We start from the raw sequence: 18594 nt of genomic DNA on the forward strand, positions 1-18594 counted from the left end.
ATATATTGGAATCAAGAATTGCTCGTTTAAAGATACATGTCCCAGTAGCTCCCTCTGATCCAACCTTACGATATATTCCCCATTGAGTTTACATTTACACAACTCTATATTTATTTGGCGCTGTTGTTTTTTACATTCAATGGAATATTTGACATTTCTTTCCCGATAAATGGAAAATAATGCTACAAAATCTATGATTATAAATCAGTTTATCAGTGCAGTAGGTAAATTATTTTAAGATATTCAAGCGATCGTCGTTACATTATTTACGAAGACTCGCATCATGCGTATACCAGTAGTTTGTCCACATGAATAAAAGATGGTGCAGTTGTTAGGGATCATTACTTTTGTTTATTGAACAGTTTATTAGAATTGAGAATTGGCTACATACAATTTTGTATAAAATAGAGAGAGCTTTTTGAATGCTCAAACACTGAGACCTTATTCGTCACTATTCTTCCCTTAGGTCAAAGAGCAGGACATCGTAATATTATCACTTAAAAGCTCGTGCAGCTGTAACATTTTGGCATATTTTAATAATATGTAGACTCTACAGTCTACATTTTAAACGTGCCTCTACATTGTAGGGGGACCCTAGATGTTATAAAATGTCAGCTTTTAAAAGGGCCAAAATTGACGTCAGCGAGAGCTGTACACTTTTCCTGGACGAAAACTATTCTATGACCTTTCTTGGCCTCAGCGTGACAGCCAGACTAACAGACACACTTTGCTGACTTCATAACTAAACTTGGAAATAACATTTTTTCCAACGCGGGAATCAAATCCACGAACTCCAAGAGCCACGCTCTAAAGCCTAAACCACGGAGGCGTTCTTAAAGCACAAAAATTATAAGCACTATATAAAATAACATTTTAAGCACTAAAATACTATCATTATCAGTATTAGCACATAGTCTGTGGGAGGAAATAAACCGGCGCGCTGGCATCGGTATGACAACAAAAGGGCTCCGTAATAGGTTATTTTACGCACCACCGGTCACCGTCGGAGCTGCATTTGATCTCACCCCCCTTCGCTCCCCCCTTTTGTACCCCCCAACCCCCCTATAGGGAGCTCATTGAGTGACTGGTGATTTCCTTTTGGGTAAACAATTGGCGAATTCACCAAATGGCTGCTTTAATATAAGGCGTAAGCGAATTATAGAATTTTACATCTTACTATACAACTAGGTAGTATGCACTATGAAGTACACTAACCTATTAGGCAACAAAACTCAAAAGAAATATAAGTATGTAATGTTCTTTTCATAAAATTAAGGTAAGGTAAACTATTTTGTCATGCTATTGGCTTATGGTAGCTTTTTTAAACCAGCAGCTTCCTTCAGTCTACGAAAACTATAGTCCAAACATTGATACGCAGCACGAAACTTCAATGAAATTCATTGTGACACGTCTGGTAGCAACACTATATGCCGTGACGTGAATCACGTGGCCTTGAGATGATGGGCCCAGAGGGAGTGTCCTGAATGTCAAGGCGTTTGCCAACCCGCATGGTAATTACCGTCAAACAGCCCTTGAGCCTCACCTACCTGGAAATGGTAGCTGGCAAGAAAGGGCTATTGAAGTCAGGTTAGGTTTGACAGTGTGGGATAAAGTAAAGAAGTGGCACCAAATGGTTCGTGTAATAATACACTCGACGCTGGCTAGCCAGTTCCTTTGCTTGAATTTGGCTTTGACACGCTGACGCGTGTCTAGTTTTACCATTTCCTGTTAAGTGCCGGATAGGCTATCCATAGCTTAACTTGACAGATAGAATATGGGGCACCTGTCAAATAAGTTGTGGGTAGCCTATCCGGCACCTTATCAGGAAGTGGTGAAACAGGCCCTTAATATCATAATACTTTTATCATAATTTTTCTCCATGTAAAAGAAGACATTAGATAATATTCTAAAAGAGTAAGAGTTACGAGTATGTAGGTCGATTCTACCAATTTACAATATTACAGTTTCGATAACAGGAGATCTCTGAATAAGCGAGGTATACTTAGCCAGGTCGAAGCCCCCTTTCGTAGTTGTCTAAATCTGTACAAAGTTTCTCAGTCTGAAAACTTTGATAGCGCCATTCAAGATTGCGGCACTAATTAGTCACCACAATACTTTCACCACGATTGTAACTGTTTTGGCATGATGCTGATAAATTATTCAATGACGCCAAAATTGATCAGCTGTGTCACAAAATGAAAGTAAATAATAAGACGTTGTGTGAAACGGGGTTCCGTTTATTGTATAGTATGTATTGCGAATCACGATTCACGACACAGTGACACAAAGAAAGTATAATTAAGTCAGAAAGAAACAAAGTAATTTTAAAGTGTTTTTTGGCAACACTATGCTGATGAACGAATCAATGACGCCGAAAGTGATCAGCTGTGTCGCAAAAGGTCAGTTCCGGTGTCGTTGACCCCGCATCGATTGTGTGCCGACTGCCGCCCTTCACGCACATGGCGCGCTAAACCCTCTATTGCTTCTATACCTTATGGTCCTCTATATAGCATTAAAACTACGAGATGAATGCATCAAATAAAAGCTAAGCTGATATCGTAAATACGATAGTGTATCAGTTTGTCAGTCAGTCAGTCTGGCATCAGTTAACTCTCAGACTGACGTCAGAATGATGGCCGAAAAGTACATAATAAAAAAATGATCAGTCCGTCAATCACACGGTTACATGATCATTCTCCCGTCGGTCTGGATCAGACTGATGAACTGAGCTAATGCCAGACCGTGTAACCCTATAGTCTTATGGTCTCTATTAGTATTGAAGACTATGAGATGTTGATGAATTGAAGCTAAGCTGATAAAATATGTATGTGAAACCTGTGAATCCGTTGAACACGCGATTCTTGATGAAAGGTATTATGTAAAATAGTTAAGTCTCGAGAAAAGACAGGATAATTTCTATCTTGGAAAACTGCACGATTTCCGTGGCATAAATTGGCGTATCGGCGGCAAATCTTTCAGTAAAAAAATGTAAAAAAACTAAAATAAGTAATTTTATTTTAAAAGAAAATACTACTAAAATCACTGAAACTGTTATTAAAATTTTATTAAGTCATAGCAAATTATTTACGGTAATTAACTCAGCAAATCAGTACCAAAGTGTACCAATGACCATCCTTTGGCCTTAGGCCTTAATTTGATCGATTAAGGCCCTTACGAGTAAGCGGACACTGATTGGAGAACATTATTGACAGCATGACAGCTTTGTAAACTTATGCGTCAGCTCCTACGAATAATAAAAACTAAGGAATCGTAACTCCCATACTATTACCGTTTTAAATTTGGTTCCTTTTGATCTGTCATGTAACGTCAGCCTAGTACCGCTCAAGGTCACCTAAATATTGCAAATGTATTGAAATGTGTACCTAAGGTACACTTTTTTGACAAGTATTGTGGAGCATGTTTTTTGACGGAGTTATTTTTCCTTAGTTTTTATTATTCGTAGGTCAGCTCATTGATTTTTTTCTTTTTTTTCGTAAGTTTACATCTTTATTGATGAGCAACATTTTTGTCTGCCGTTTACAAATCGTGAATTCGTGCCAATAGGTCGGATATGCGTAACCTTCCGGTCAGTTTGGCAGTTTTCTTTCGTTCTATAATATTATTAAAAAAATGTTATTGTATGCTTGTCACGAGATAATATTGTATTTTTTTAATATAGGTTTTTTTTAATAACTACAAGCACAGACGTAAAAAAAGTACGGACGTAACCTTCTCTAATCACGAGTGAAGCCTAGTTATGGCCGCCCGTGTAAGACGTGTGCGTGATATGAGGGTTGCCATATAAATCATAAATTTCCCTACTTTTAAATTTTGTAAACTCAGACAAGTTAAATGTATTTTTTATACTTAAACATATTTTTATGTTTTTTTCGCTTCAGAAATGTAAGCGGTTGTTAAAGATGTCATAATGAAAATTTGAATATTTGTCAAAATGAAATATTTTTATGACACTATAGATAGAAAAAAAACACATACTTATTACGTACAGAGAAGTATATTATTTACATAACATTATTAGTAATAATGATTATGTACAAACATTTACAATAATAAAATTATTACTAGCTATTTGACCGAGCTTTGCTCGGTATTCGATAAAACACGAATAAAATGACATTTTCTAAAAATAATTCCTACAGACAGATTTATCGTCCCCGAAACCTATATAAGAAACCTGTATACGAAAAGATATAAGATACTTAAGTCCCGTAACCCGTTTCATCAAACAATCAAGTAATATTAAATAAATAATGGCTTGTTAAATCAGTTAACGGCCTGTTAGAGCTATCGAGAGTTCTACCATGCGCTAACGTCAAATCAAATCACCTAACATGGTGTTAAATTTATTCCTGGTCTAGAGGTCCATTCAATATTTTCATTCCTACTAGGTCTCAATGACGCTCGGGTGACTACACCAATAGCACCTTCCCTCCCCTACTACTGAAGGAAATCTAAGACAACAACTTTATCTATGGACGCTTCACACCACGTCAGTCTGACCCCGTGCTAAGTACCTGAAGGGCTTGTGTTACGGGTCTGGTACCCGTAAACGACACAACGTACAACGGAAATATATTTAATACTGTTATACTATACATATATTTAAGATTTTTATTATATGATACACATATTTAATACACACCCATGACCCAGGAACTTTGAAAACTTTTTGTTCCGTCGGCTGGATTCGAACCCGTGACCCCCGGCTTGAGCCACCGACAGCCCACCCACTGAGCCACAGAAGTCGTCAAACAACAGTTATATCCACTTTTGTAAATTAAGAAATTAATATGGGTGTAGACTATTTTTAGGAAATATATTTATTTTACAAATGTACCATCAAGGAAGTTGATTCCTATGCAACTGACAGACCAACGTTATTTGGTCGAATACTTATGTCAATTCAATGTTAATTGTGATCTGTCGGTTGGGTTTGACGTAACGCAACCAAACTACTTATGTTCCCGATTTGCATAGGAATCAACTTCTCTGATAGTACATAAGTATTTTGTTACACCTAAAAATATGTATAAAAATAAATACACTCTTATTTCAATAAAAAAAATCACTTATTAAATATAAAAAATATTATAAAGTTATTAAGTAAGTAAAATATGTCCATTTTCGGTAATTCTATAATACAAACTCTCAAAAAAACAATAATTTGTATTAGATTTCGTTTACTGTCTACACCCCTATTATTGTATTCCTGCCTAATTACTGGTCAATAGTATGCTAAATACTTACATGACACTAATAAAAGAAAATAAAATTAATTATTTGATTATTTAAAAATAATTTAAAATTTTCCCCGGTTTGGGGAAAATTTCCCCACTTTGTTATGGACATTACTGACCTGTTGAAGTTGAATTAATATTTACATTATTTTATCAAAATACTTTAAAAATATGTTATCTTACCTATGAAATATTATTCCTTGATGTTTTTTGTGTAAGGTTGTATTGTTCTTGCACCATTTTACAACACAAGATGGCATATTTATTTTTATTTATGAATGACAAAGATGTGTCACCGCGATGCAGTCTAATTGCGTAATGGCGGTACGATCGGCTTATTACAGTGCGAGTGTTTGTGCAAGATGTGTACATATGAACGCCTGGGCTTATTAAGGGTGCTTCACTCATTTCTTAATGGCGATCCGTCCGTATTTTTTTTACGTCCGTGACTACAAGTATTTCCACAAAATTTTGTATTTAGTTTTAGGGGGAGAAATGCAATTCAGCTCTCGTCCCGAAAGAAACGCACATATTTTGTAACGGATTATGATTTTTTATTACAATAAGACAATACACCGAGTAAAATATAAAGGTAAATCATAGAACTAAAACCGACACACTAGTTTGATATTAATTTATCATGAAAAAAACCGGAGTTTCGTAACATGTAAATTTTAAAATGTAGAGCTTGTAGAGCAGCTTTCCGTCATTAGGTTTTAATGGAAAAACCATGTGAAAATCCTGTTGAGAATAGTAAAAGAAACACGACGAAACTATCTTTGTTTAGAATACAAACCAAGAGGCTTACAAAATTTTGTACTTTGCCATTTAAAATGAGTTAAAATACTGTACTCGGCGAAATATGACGGTAGCGGTCATTGACTCCCTGTCAAAAACTTGTCATTTTTTATATAAACAACGATTGACAATGAAGAGACAGATGTTCATCAATCGCGGCTTATATAGAAAATGACAAGTTTTTTGACAGGGAGTCAATGACCGCTACCACCATGTTTCGTCGAGTACAGTATAGTATTTTATATCTTATGGAGGTATATTTAATAATATAGTTTATTGAACCCCAAAATATAGTATGAGTACTTTAAACAATATTTTATAATACAAAAGTAGTAGCTGCAGTTCAAATCGATATCTTGATGTATTACAAGTGGGGCGGTGCAGTTGTTTTTTGAGCTCCCTTGGGGCGCGCGCTATTAATATATTAGGGGATGAGCGACCTTTACAGACATTCGTTGTTGGAAACCAAAAAAATACTGACAGTAAACAATCAATAAACGTACCGAATTATTTAGGTGAAGGAACGAAGACACGAACAAACGTACTGGTTTTTTTTTTCATAAACTTAATTAGATTTCTAAAGGCACGTGGTTATTGTTATTGCTATAGAAAGTTAATTAAATCTCTTGATATACCTATTACTTATTAGTAATTAACTGGTTTTAGCTTGTTATTTATGAATTCATAATAATATGTATCTTGTTTACTTGCGATAGATCGAATCTATCGAAGCGATATATCGCAAATATAAAGTGCATGGCACAAGCAAGATACAAATTTCTCATTATTGCTTGAATTCTATCTTCTCTATACAGATTGTATAAATAGTTTTTGTCACTGTCCTTGATGAAATTAATATATTTTTTGTTTCAATGCTTAAATTTAAAAAGTTTCGCATAATTGTTGTGTTTTTGCCATTTTCGAGAAATTGCAGTATCTCTTTAATCTTAATTACAACAGAATGAGTAACTGAGTATCCGCTCGAGTTGAGTTAAAAATAACTTCATCAATTATTGTTTAGCCCTTTAAATGAGAAATATGTTGCGTTAAATATTTATTCTGCAAAAATTACGCTTGGAATACGGAGGAAAAAAGAACTTTTTCCAGTCCCAGTTTTTTCTATGCCCTATATAGCGTAGAGAAAACGTACTTGGTGCAAAAAAATTAATAAATTTTGTTTCATTCCTAAATGAAAGAAAATTTATTATTTTTTTGCTCCAAGTACGTTTAATGCTAATGAATGTTTACATTTCAAAACTAAAATATCATATTTGTGAAAGAATATAACATCTTTTTTACCAAATTTTTTACTCACTATCGAAACTTAACAAAGCAGAACTTAAGATGGAAAAAGATAACAATGAATTAATTTAAAATTTCAGAGCGAAACCTGAACAACCGGTGCCGGTGGTAGGCCTCATGTAGACGTTCGAAAAGTTTTAACTTTGTTAACCTATTCAGAAATAAATATTTTGATTTTGACTTAAAAATAACACACAAACGAATGATAAGAAGGCAAAAGGTAACAACCTATACATTTAAAATTCCAGAGCACCAATAAAACTTATCCTTTTCCAAACTTAACGTTTTATGCGGATCTCTGAAACATGAATCAAAACAGGCGCTTACGTTAACGGTTTGTTTAGACAGAGCTCCAATAAAAAGGATATAAACGAGTTGAATCAGCTGACTGGGGCGCTACCCGGTGAAAGCGCGCTATATTTAGACCCGGGAAGCAACGGTCTAGCTCAAATATGATTTTACTTTCATTACTGTATTTGCCGGTACATTGTTATAACTTATAAGTAACAATTTACAATGTAACCAGTATCTATTTAAGTACTAATAGGAGTTTATTAAATGTAGAGCAACCGGTTACTATTTATAATTATTACTGTTGCCCGCAACTAACTTACGCAGCAGTTTTTATATCGCGCGAAAAGTCATTTTTCCGGGATTTCAACTATCCCTCGGAATCAAAAAATCTGCATTCAAAATTTATCAAAATCCGATCAGCGATTTAACCGTGGAAAGGTTACATATACGAATCGACATACCTACACACTTTTGCATTTAAATTAATATACAGGTGTAACAAAAATAAGTCATAATACTTTAGGGTGTGTACGTGTTCCTTGTAGAGAGTTCATTGTGAAAGTAGCAGCGCTGAAAGACGACATTTTTTTTTCACTTTTGTATGGGAAAGGGCCCGAGCGTCACGAGTTTCCCCATACAAAAGTGAAAAAAATTTTTGGTCTTTCAGCGCTGCCAAACCAAAAGTATTATCACTTATTTTTGTTACACACTGTATAAGTATGGATTCATAGTATGATATGCCTTTCCGATCAAATATTAAGGGAATAATAACAAAAAGAAAAATTGTGACCATGCACAAACAGCCAAACATTTTCTTTAGCGTGTGATTACTATTCCTGTATTAGGCATTAGCCTCGATCTTTGAGTCTAAAAGCCGAGACCATTAATTAATAGACATACTTTCAAGATACAGTATGATCCAGCCATCCATAGATCACACTTCCAGTGAAGTATAATCCACTTCATCCACAGGATTATACTCAAACGGCACGTGCGCGTATTTTTGGAAACGGCCGCGCCGACAAGAAAGCGATCCGTCAGGTTGTAAAACAAACAATAACATTTCGCCACGGAAATAGTTCTTGTGTACGTCTACCACGTTTTTTATCGCCTATTTCTAAATATATTTGGAGAAGTTTTATCTAGAATCGACAATGAAAAAGAAAAAAGAAAAATGTGATTTAATAATTTAATCTACAAAGGAAAGAGGAGATAAAAAAATGAGTTTTTGAGTGATTCCAGTTTGCTTACAAAATTTCCAGTTAATAATTTTCTTTTCATGTAAAGTTTAAGTGGATTTTTTTTTAACACATAATTTGTTGTGAGCTTATAGCTTAGACCGTAGCAATCTCTCTCTCGTTTTTTTATTTATAAACTTATAAAGAAAATGTATGTTATTTTAACATAATGTTAACTTTACCTTTGGCGCAAGTGGGCTAAGAGGATAACACAATATTTCAACAGAAGTGTAGGCAGCCAGCCCACAGTCGATCTAACAATAGGTTGTAACTTATAAAGGTTTACTTCACTACTAATAATATAAAAAGTTTACGTTTTTTAAACATGGCTTGTACCTTGTACAGATTGTGTTTTTATTAAATTCAACATTAATACCGCTTCGTACCTTATTCGAGTCAAGTCAATTTTCTACCATATACCTATAAGCTGGTATTTTTATGAACCTGAGAAAGTGAGCGTCCGTGGCCTAATGGGTAGACCTTTGGTTCGCACTCTTAGAGGGTGCAGGTTCGATCCCAGGTGGAGGCGTGTACCTTTGAGACATTTTCTGATCTGAAGTACATATTACATCGTGAGGACACCCGCACATAGTTGGTCCCAGACGTATTGACTAGTTCTTTCCTCTGGACTAGGCCGACTATGTTGCCACTGCGAGAATGCCGTATGTGCTTGAGCAACCATACGGACATTTAAAAATCTTGTCCCAGGCACTACAGTATTGAGGAGTGGTTACTTCGCTCTGAAAATACATATAAGTACTCTATAAATCATCCACAACCGATGAAAAGGCCTAGTTTTTTTTTTAATTAAATGTAGAACCAACGTACATATACATATACCTACCATTTTCTGCTTGGACCAAGAGCCTGCGACGGCCAGACCTTCCTCAGTTTCTTAAAGTTGAAAGTATCTGTTTGTAGCATTTACAGAGGTAAGAACGACCAGCAACTATGGAGTTTCGGTCGCGGTTAGATTAGGAGGTATCCAGTGCTGAGGGTCTACCTGACATTCGAGAAAGAGTAAAGCTCAATTTCATAGCTTATATTCTTCGCGGTAAGTGGAGGAATCTCGTCTTCCAGCGCCGGTCATTTTTGACAGCTATAAGATAAAGGCGAGCTGGATCGCAGTTAAAAATTATTATGACTAGCAAAATCGAAGTACAGATGCGCCTAAAAGGACTGCATGTGAAAGTTGCGTGTACCATATAGGTATAGCGACCTTAAAAGCCACTGATTTAAACATAATTAAATAAAGTGCATTATTTTATGCTCAACGAATTTTTATTTACTGTAACATGAATAATACGGTGAATTTTTATGTATATACTAGCTGTCCCGGCAAACGTTGTTTTGCCATATAAATAATTTTTGGTATGAAAAATAGAAATTGGCCGATTCTCAGACCTACTCAATATGCTCACAAAATTTCATGAGAATCGGTCCAGCCGTTTCGGAGGAGTACGGGAACGAACATTGTGACACGAGAATTTTATATATAAGATGTATTTTGCCCAAAGTTAGTTTCAAGTTTTCCACAGACCTGCTGGCATGTTTAAAGTCCTGAAATGAATTTGTTTTGGCAAACAAACAAGCAAAGAGATCCATGGGCGTACCGAGGGGGGGGGCAGGGGGGGGCGGCTGCCCCCCCCCCCTGGATCATGTTGACGTCCCTACTAAGTATATTATCTAGTACTTTTATCTATCAAAATTAAAAATTAAGAAAACTATTTTTTGCCATTTGTTTGCAATACAATATTTTTACAACTAAAAATTATTAATTTTTTATTCTTTATAAACACCTTGCTTATGAAAAATCTGATTTGCCCCCCCCCCCCCCTGGCCCAGGACCTGGGTAATTTGTCCCCCCCCCCCTGGCACCAGGACCTGGGTAATTTGCCCCCCAAATTGAATATGTCAATTCAATGTTAAGAGCCCATATGACCCTAACTTGACTACATACTTTAACCTAGATCTCAAAATCTGTAAGGTCGAGAAAACTGATTTTTTGACACAAGTAACTTCAGTTCATAAAGATTAAATGCTCAAGACGAAAACACGATTACTCAAAAAATGCTCGATAGTTTCTTTTTTACAAAAAACCTTGTTTTAGACACATTTTTGCTTGGATCTTAGAAGTTTGCTATCTTTTCTTTATTATTTTTTAACATCTAAAAAGGTATTGATAAAACCTAAATTTGCTCAAAACACTTTTTTCATAATCATTATAGTTCGTCTTTTATTCAAGTAAAACTAACTCGGCGATGATTCCGCGCCGTCCTTTTTCACCTGGCATATGAAAGACGGGCGTTAGTGTGAAGAGAGAAGGACGATGTTTGATTTTTAGAGTCAGGTGAGCTCTTAATTGTGATCTGTTAGCTGGGTTTGACGTAACGCAACCAAACTATTTCGGTTCCTGATTTGCATAGGAATCAACTTCTCTGATAGTACATATAAAATGTCATATTTTGGTATAAGCCTATGAAACATACGCCAATCGATAGAAAAAATGTTTACAAACAATAAATACTCTTTGACAAAATATAGTAAATGATATACTTTCTGAGTTATTTCAGTTTGAAAATTTAAATTGATTAACATTTTAGTTTTAGATATACAATCTGAAATATTTCGAAAAGTATAACATTTACGACATTTTGTCAAAGTGTATTTGTTGTTTGCAATTATTTTCTCTGTCGATTGCCGTATGTTTCATAGGTGTACACGAAAATAACTTTAGGTATGCCACGCTCCATACAAAAAGGTTCGAACTCTTTTGTATAACAATACATTTATATCATCAGAGTGATCTTTACAAAAACAACAATAGTCTAGTGTGTTTTGGTTCAAAAAACAATAATCACTACGCTAATTATTCATATCCATACTAATATATTAAATGCGAAAGTGTGTATGTCTGTCTATATGTTTTGCTCAAATACTTTTAACTGAAATTGCTACTTATAAATCAATAATATTATTGAGTAGCGTGTTAGTCGGATAGATAACCTTAGAACTTTTGATCTTGAAACGATAGACCAAAGTATATACTTAATCCATTTTTCAAACTAGATCATAAAATCAACAGTATGTTTTTGTTATAAACTACTTGATTGCAAACAAAGTTTTAAACGATAATGAGAAACCGAAATTAGCATAAGGGTAAATCGATAGACCTGAGGCCAGATTATTGGCTTGACCGCTCAACCCTAAAAAGGTTTATAGAGATGAAATTGGAGGACAATCGTTTGAGGACCTAATTTAAATAATGAATTGATTTCTATAGAAATCTGTTATTGAATTTTTAATCTAGATAAATTGAAACTGTGTTATAAAATATTAAAGTCTTAATAACCAGTAGTTGCTAAGGGAATTCTAGAATAACTTTTCTATTTACTTACTTAAAGTAAAATTTCACCATAATTTCGTTCGAATAACACATTCTTTTCAATAATAACTTTCGTTTAAATAACAATTAAATAATTATACACTTTCCTTGCACTTATTCCACTTTATTTTGATATATTTATTACAAAATTGTTAAATACACGACCGGTTTCGAAAAAATCATCATCAGGTGTCCTAAACCGGTCGTGTATTTAACAATTTTGCAAGGAAAGTGTATAATTATTTAATTGAAGATGAATTTCCACCAAGAAGCGACAGTACATTCAATATTTATATGTTCAAATAACAACTTCCGCAGACACTTATTTACATTGTGTTATTAGACATGTTACATGTGTGTATGATATTAAGCTATGATATTATGGATGAATGAATTGTAATTTGTGCTATCAGAGAAGTTGATATAGGCAGATAGAGGAGCTACTTTTATTATTCGTAGGGAGCTACTGTAAATAATTGGTCGCGTTTTGTCAAACCCAGCTGACGAACCACGAATTACATTGAATTGTCATTTTTTGACCAAATGACGTTGGTCTGTCAACTGCATATTTGAATCACTTTGATGGTACTATAACTATAGGATAGTAGGTACTATCTGATAACCACGATAAACAATTTCAAAGCCACAATCAAAGACTTGACAAACATGGCAGCCCCCGACGTCAATGACTCATAGTCCAGGAGCAGTCATTAAACAGGAAAGACTCTCAGGACCCCGTAATATTACTCAATACTTTTTCCCTGCGATATATGGCAGTCGAGAACGCGGTATGCACTTTTAAGGCTACTCGTCCAACAAGGGCAGAATCTGCCATTATGTTTGATGTGGTGGTAAAATGACCTCTACGGCATGGTTGTAAGGATGAAAGTGCGATGTAATGGTGATGCATTGTTCGATTCTAGTGAATCTTGAGACCTACGTGGAATGTAATGACAAAAGTGCATCGACAGTGATTATACATTTCACGTACGTTACGTATAGCCTTTCTGACGTGAATATAGAACACTGCAATACGACATAACTAGACATTAGACAATGAAAAAAATTGGCTAAAATCTTGGTCTGATTGCTGGACATGCAGCAACCAAAGAAAGTCCAAAGATGGCTTAGGCGCTGATAGTATTATGAATCTTTTTATAGCAAACTAAGACTTCATTGCACACCAAAAATTCGCCATACTACTTTCCATTTTAAATGAAAAAGTGTCTCTGTCTCTGTGTTACCTCTTCACGCTGAACTGATTTTGATGAAATTTAGTATGCAGATGCTTTGAGTCCCGGGAAAGGGCATTTTGGTTGCGGAAAATGTACAGTTCCTGCGCCATAAGTTACTATTGGCGCAACGGTTTTAGACGTGGGAGAGCCATGCTTCGGCACAAATGGGCCGGCTCGACCGGAAAAATACCACGTTCTCACAGAAAACCGGCGTGAAACAGCGCTTGCGCTGTGTTTCGCCGTGTGAGTAAGTTTACCGGAGGCCCAATCCCCTTCCCTATTCCCTTCCCTACCCTCCCCTATTCCCTTCCCTTCCCTACCCTCCCCTATTACCCTAGTCCCTCTTAAAGGGCTGGCAACGCACCTGCAGCTCTTCTGATACTGCGAGTGTCCATGAGCGACGGAAGTTGCTTTCTACCAGGTGACCCGTTTGCTCGTTTGCCCCCTATTTCATAAAAAAAGGAGTTGCTGGCGTCATCTAGTACGAAATTAAAAAAAAAATACTCTACATTTTACCTCTACCTAAGCTGCGAACTTTAGTATATTGTATCGATAATTGGTCAAGCTTTTATTTTCGAAAAACAGTTAAGTTACGTAGTCATACAATGGACGGATAGAATAGTATAGACCTCACACGGGACGGAACCCGCACCGAATTTTAAGTGACACAATAATTAACATAAATTAGTATTGTTAGTAGTACAATTGTGATTGTATTGTTACAGTGATAAATTATACACAATCGTCTGTGGTGTGTAGTTTTAACCACGTATTACTTCCGGGCCCGACATAATAATGTAGATGAGCTTTAACTTGGGTTTTTATTATAAAACGGAAACAAATACAAAAATCAAAAGTGGCACTATACGGACTATTTTTTTAAACTGTTATTTTCTAAATAACTATCTTAATTAATCGCATGTTTTTAATAATTAACTAAAAGCCAGATAGTCAAACTGTTGGTGAAACTAATTACCGTGTTATATTTCAGTTATTTGCATTAAATATTGATCACAGTATTAGACCCAAACTTTTAAATGGCCATACTGAAAAACTACTGTTTTTGCATAACGCCACTTTTGTTTTCAGAGTGCGTTATTAAGTATGTCTCAGTCCAAACTATGAGACGAGCCACATTTTAACTTATTTTTCCTTAAATGTCAAAAGTGTGTTGTGATTGTTGTGAATATTTTCTAGTAGAAATATTTTTTCTAGTACTATGAGTGAATATTAATAGAAAATTTCATTGGACTTCGGACTGTAGTAAATCGAAAATTTAATTATTTAACAGTTTTTTTTTCATTATTTAAAATTTAATTTTTATTTCCTCTTGTTTCCCAATATTTTAAATTTCGAATCTTATCGATTTTTTCAAAAGAAGCTGAAGTTAAAACGATGTTAGTTAACTCTTTAAACACACTTCACACTTGTTTATCTAGACGTGTTAATACGGCGAACAAACGTACAGACAGAATTGCGTTCTATATATAAATGCCGCGGTTTCCGGTGCAAGATGCCTTGCGCCTGCGCCGCAATAAGCGCAAATAAAAATTTGCTCCTTGCTTCCTTGTACGAGAAGACTGATTTATTATACAAAGCAGATTGTGGATCAGGGATCGTGGGTTTGATTCCCGGGATGGTAAATGTTGTTTTCAAGTTTGGTAGGGATATAATTGTTGGGATAATTACTTGATTATTCGACAAAAAGTTATTCATGCATCGAAAAGATCAAGATTGGCAAATAGAAAGTCAATCCAGAGCCTTATTTCTAGTCAGTCGTGTTCACCCGTTCCACCGAGAGACTAGAATAAAGAGGTAGTAGTCTTGTGAACGTATCTACTGCGCACACACTTGGGCACTATAAAAACAAATAATACCTTCTACACGAAGACATTATTTGTTTTTTGCATAGCAACTGTTTTCCTAACTAAAAATTGCGATGATAAAATTAGTTACTAAGAATCTGAATCATGGTGATAATAATTAGCTTATCTAAGTCCAACAATCTCTTAATCCTCTCCAAAATATAGTTAATATGTAAACATAAACATATGTTTCAACATTCGAGGAATATGTTTATCTGTCTGCGATCTACAGTTGACTAACACTGCAATTACAATGTTTTTGGGTCACTCCGATCGTGTAGCGCCAATTAAATTATATTTATTGTTCATTCTTTATTCGAAGAAAGTATGTTGATGACTTATGGACATAAACATAATTATAAATTTATATGGGTTTATTATTAATTAAACGATGGTATTCAATTTTTATTACCAATTGAGATCTTTGTAGGGAACATAAATTTGAGTTAAGAATTTTAATAACAGCTGACAAGTATTTTTTAAGAGCCTATGCTGCCCGAAGTAAGTATTATTTACGTAACTTTTCATAGAGTTAGTAAAATCATCATTATCGCTTCATCACTATCAGCATCATTTTCATCACTGACAGCTAATAGCATTTAAATATTTTCATGCAGTCGATAACATGTTACGACTCTATCTACACAATCTTACACATTAGATATTAGTCGCACTATAACACACTTATCTAGATGACGCCCGCAACTCCGTTGCGCCAAAATTCGTATATCGCGCAGTAACCGTATATTGTCCCGGGATAAAAAGTATCGTATGTCCTTTCCCGGGACTCAAAGTATTTCCATACCAAATTTCAGTAAAATTGGTTTAGCGGTTTGGGTGGAAAGAGGAACGGAAAGACAGACTTTCGCATTAGTATGGACACAGAATACATATTAGTACAAGTATGGACTATGGATACCGTATGGACTATGTGGGATAGACAAGGAAGTTTATTTCAGTGTAGACGCAGAAGCAACTTATCTACAATGATTCACTACGTTTATTGCCTTAACCTCGAACAAAAAGTTCTTGACCGCTCGAAAATTTCGTATATTCCCGTAAGATTCCCGTGTTGATTCTAACACCCACCAATGTATAATATCATGCAGTATAGTAAATCATCAAAAAAAAAGGAGCAGAAGACAATCCCTGATGAACTTAGGGGAAGAAGTGAGTATACTCGTAATAGCCGGGTCCTAAACAACAAAATTTCTCAACACAGATACGCGAGCGCTGACTCAATACAGAGATAAAAGTACCGCGCCGCGCAGTGCCTTTCAGGCTAGTATGAAGTGGTCTACTGTATGTATTTACATTGTACGCCCACCTAACTAATTCTAGAACTATTATTGATAGCACTAATATATTACAGATCAATTAATAAAACTGTTTTCACCTGTGTTTGATGTGGTTTCGGGCTATTATCCGTTCATTTAATTTACACTACACTCTACAGAGGTTAAATTCGATATATTTTTAGGGTTCCATAGCCAAATGGCAAAAAACGGAACCCTTATAGATTCATCATGTCTGTCTGTCTGTCTGTCTGTCCGTCCGTATGTCACAGCCACTTTTCTCCGAAACTATAAGAGCTATACTATTGAAACTAGGTAAGTAGATGTAGTCTGTAAACCGCATTAAGATTTTGATACAAAAATAGAAAAATTATTAAAAATTTTAGGGGTCCTCATAGAGGTACAACTGAAACAAAAAAAATTTTTTTTCATCTAAACTATGCGTGTGGGGTATCTATGGATAGGTCTTAAAAAATCATATTGAGGTTTCTCATATCATTTTTTTCTAACCTGAATAGTTTGCGAGAGAGACTCTTTCAAAGTGGTAAAATGTGTGTCCCCCCCTCTAATTTCTAAAGTACGGGCATGCTAAGTCTAAAAAAAATATATGATGTACATTACTATAAAAACTACCAAAGAAAATTGGTTTGAACGAAATCTAGCAAGTAGTTTTTTTTATACGTCATAAATAGTAAACCTTAAATTAACTTTCATTAAATCAATTGAAACATCAAAAACCTTTTAATTTCATAGAACACAAACCTTATTGTTGCTGCGGAACCCTTCATGGGCGAGTCCAACTCGAACTTGGCCGGTTTTTTTGTAGTAACTAGCTTTACAAATTAATTGCAAACTGATCGTTTAGACTTAAGAATAGAGATCCTTAACTCTAAACGATCAGTTTTCAGCAATTATTGTCATGAAGTGTAGAGAAAAAGGGCTCGAACAATTTAATACATAAGTATATATATTTTAAGCATAAGCATAATTTAAGCACCTCTTTAATAAACAATATTTAACTAGTAAACAGTAAACACTTTTAGTTTTCAATGTAACAACATAACGGCCAATCAGAGACATTTAATGATGATTAAACATCAATTTAATGAAGAGTTTGACAAGTAATGTATGGTTGTACTCGTATAAGTAATATTATGATTTAATGAAAATTTTGACAAGGGGCGTATGTCTAAATCTTCATTAAATTACAGTTAAGTAATAATATTCGTCTCAGTAGGCCTACTACAAAACCGTTTTGAGACTCAAACAATTGGAAGAGAATGCCGCGTCCTGCTCTAACAACGTCATTTCACGTTTTTAAGAGTAGGACGCAACATTCTCGTACGATTGTTTGAGCCGCAAAACCGTTTCGTGGTATGGGCCCTGAGTACGGCAGTCACATTATTGTGAGTTTACGTAACTACCTAGAAGTTTGTTGAACCGCGTAGTATTTGGCTGTCGATAGTTCATTCGTCGCTTCATTAACATCGTGAGCGGCAAAATGCACGTTCGACCGTAAACTGAATGCACAACGCAAATTATAATAAATATCAACAATTTGGTGGAGTGCTCTCACAGCAGCCAATTCTACTGTATTGTATATATACAATATACAATACATAAAACTACAAAGAGGCATTTTCATAAAATGAAAAACCAACGCCAAATGCCTTCTGATTGGACAAATATCCAAAAACAGTTTGACTTTTTGGTACCTACTTGATAGAGTCCGGAGTCCGGACTGAATCGAAACTGTATCCAAGTATATATTAATACGTGAGCCAAAAACTTTGTATCCCTTTTGACGAAAAATGGGAAAACGTAGGTGAATAAAATTTTGCACAGTTATAGTTTATATATGGTGAAGGAGTGCATCGAGCTAATATTATTTTGAAATTATGCCTTTGTCATACATTTTTTTAAC

The 18594-nt window shown here is 35.1% G+C and overlaps 1 protein-coding gene across 1 annotated transcript in view; it reads right to left on the reverse strand.

Moving 5' to 3' along the window:
• LOC121733108 (matrix metalloproteinase-2-like) overlaps nucleotides 1-18594 on the reverse strand; it is a 227894-nt gene that overhangs the window by 193572 nt on the left and 15728 nt on the right. The window lies entirely within an intron of this gene.

The sequence above is a fragment of the Aricia agestis genome, chromosome 13 (assembly GCF_905147365.1).
Source record: "Aricia agestis chromosome 13, ilAriAges1.1, whole genome shotgun sequence".
In the NCBI taxonomy this organism is placed as follows: Eukaryota; Metazoa; Arthropoda; class Insecta; order Lepidoptera; family Lycaenidae; genus Aricia; species Aricia agestis.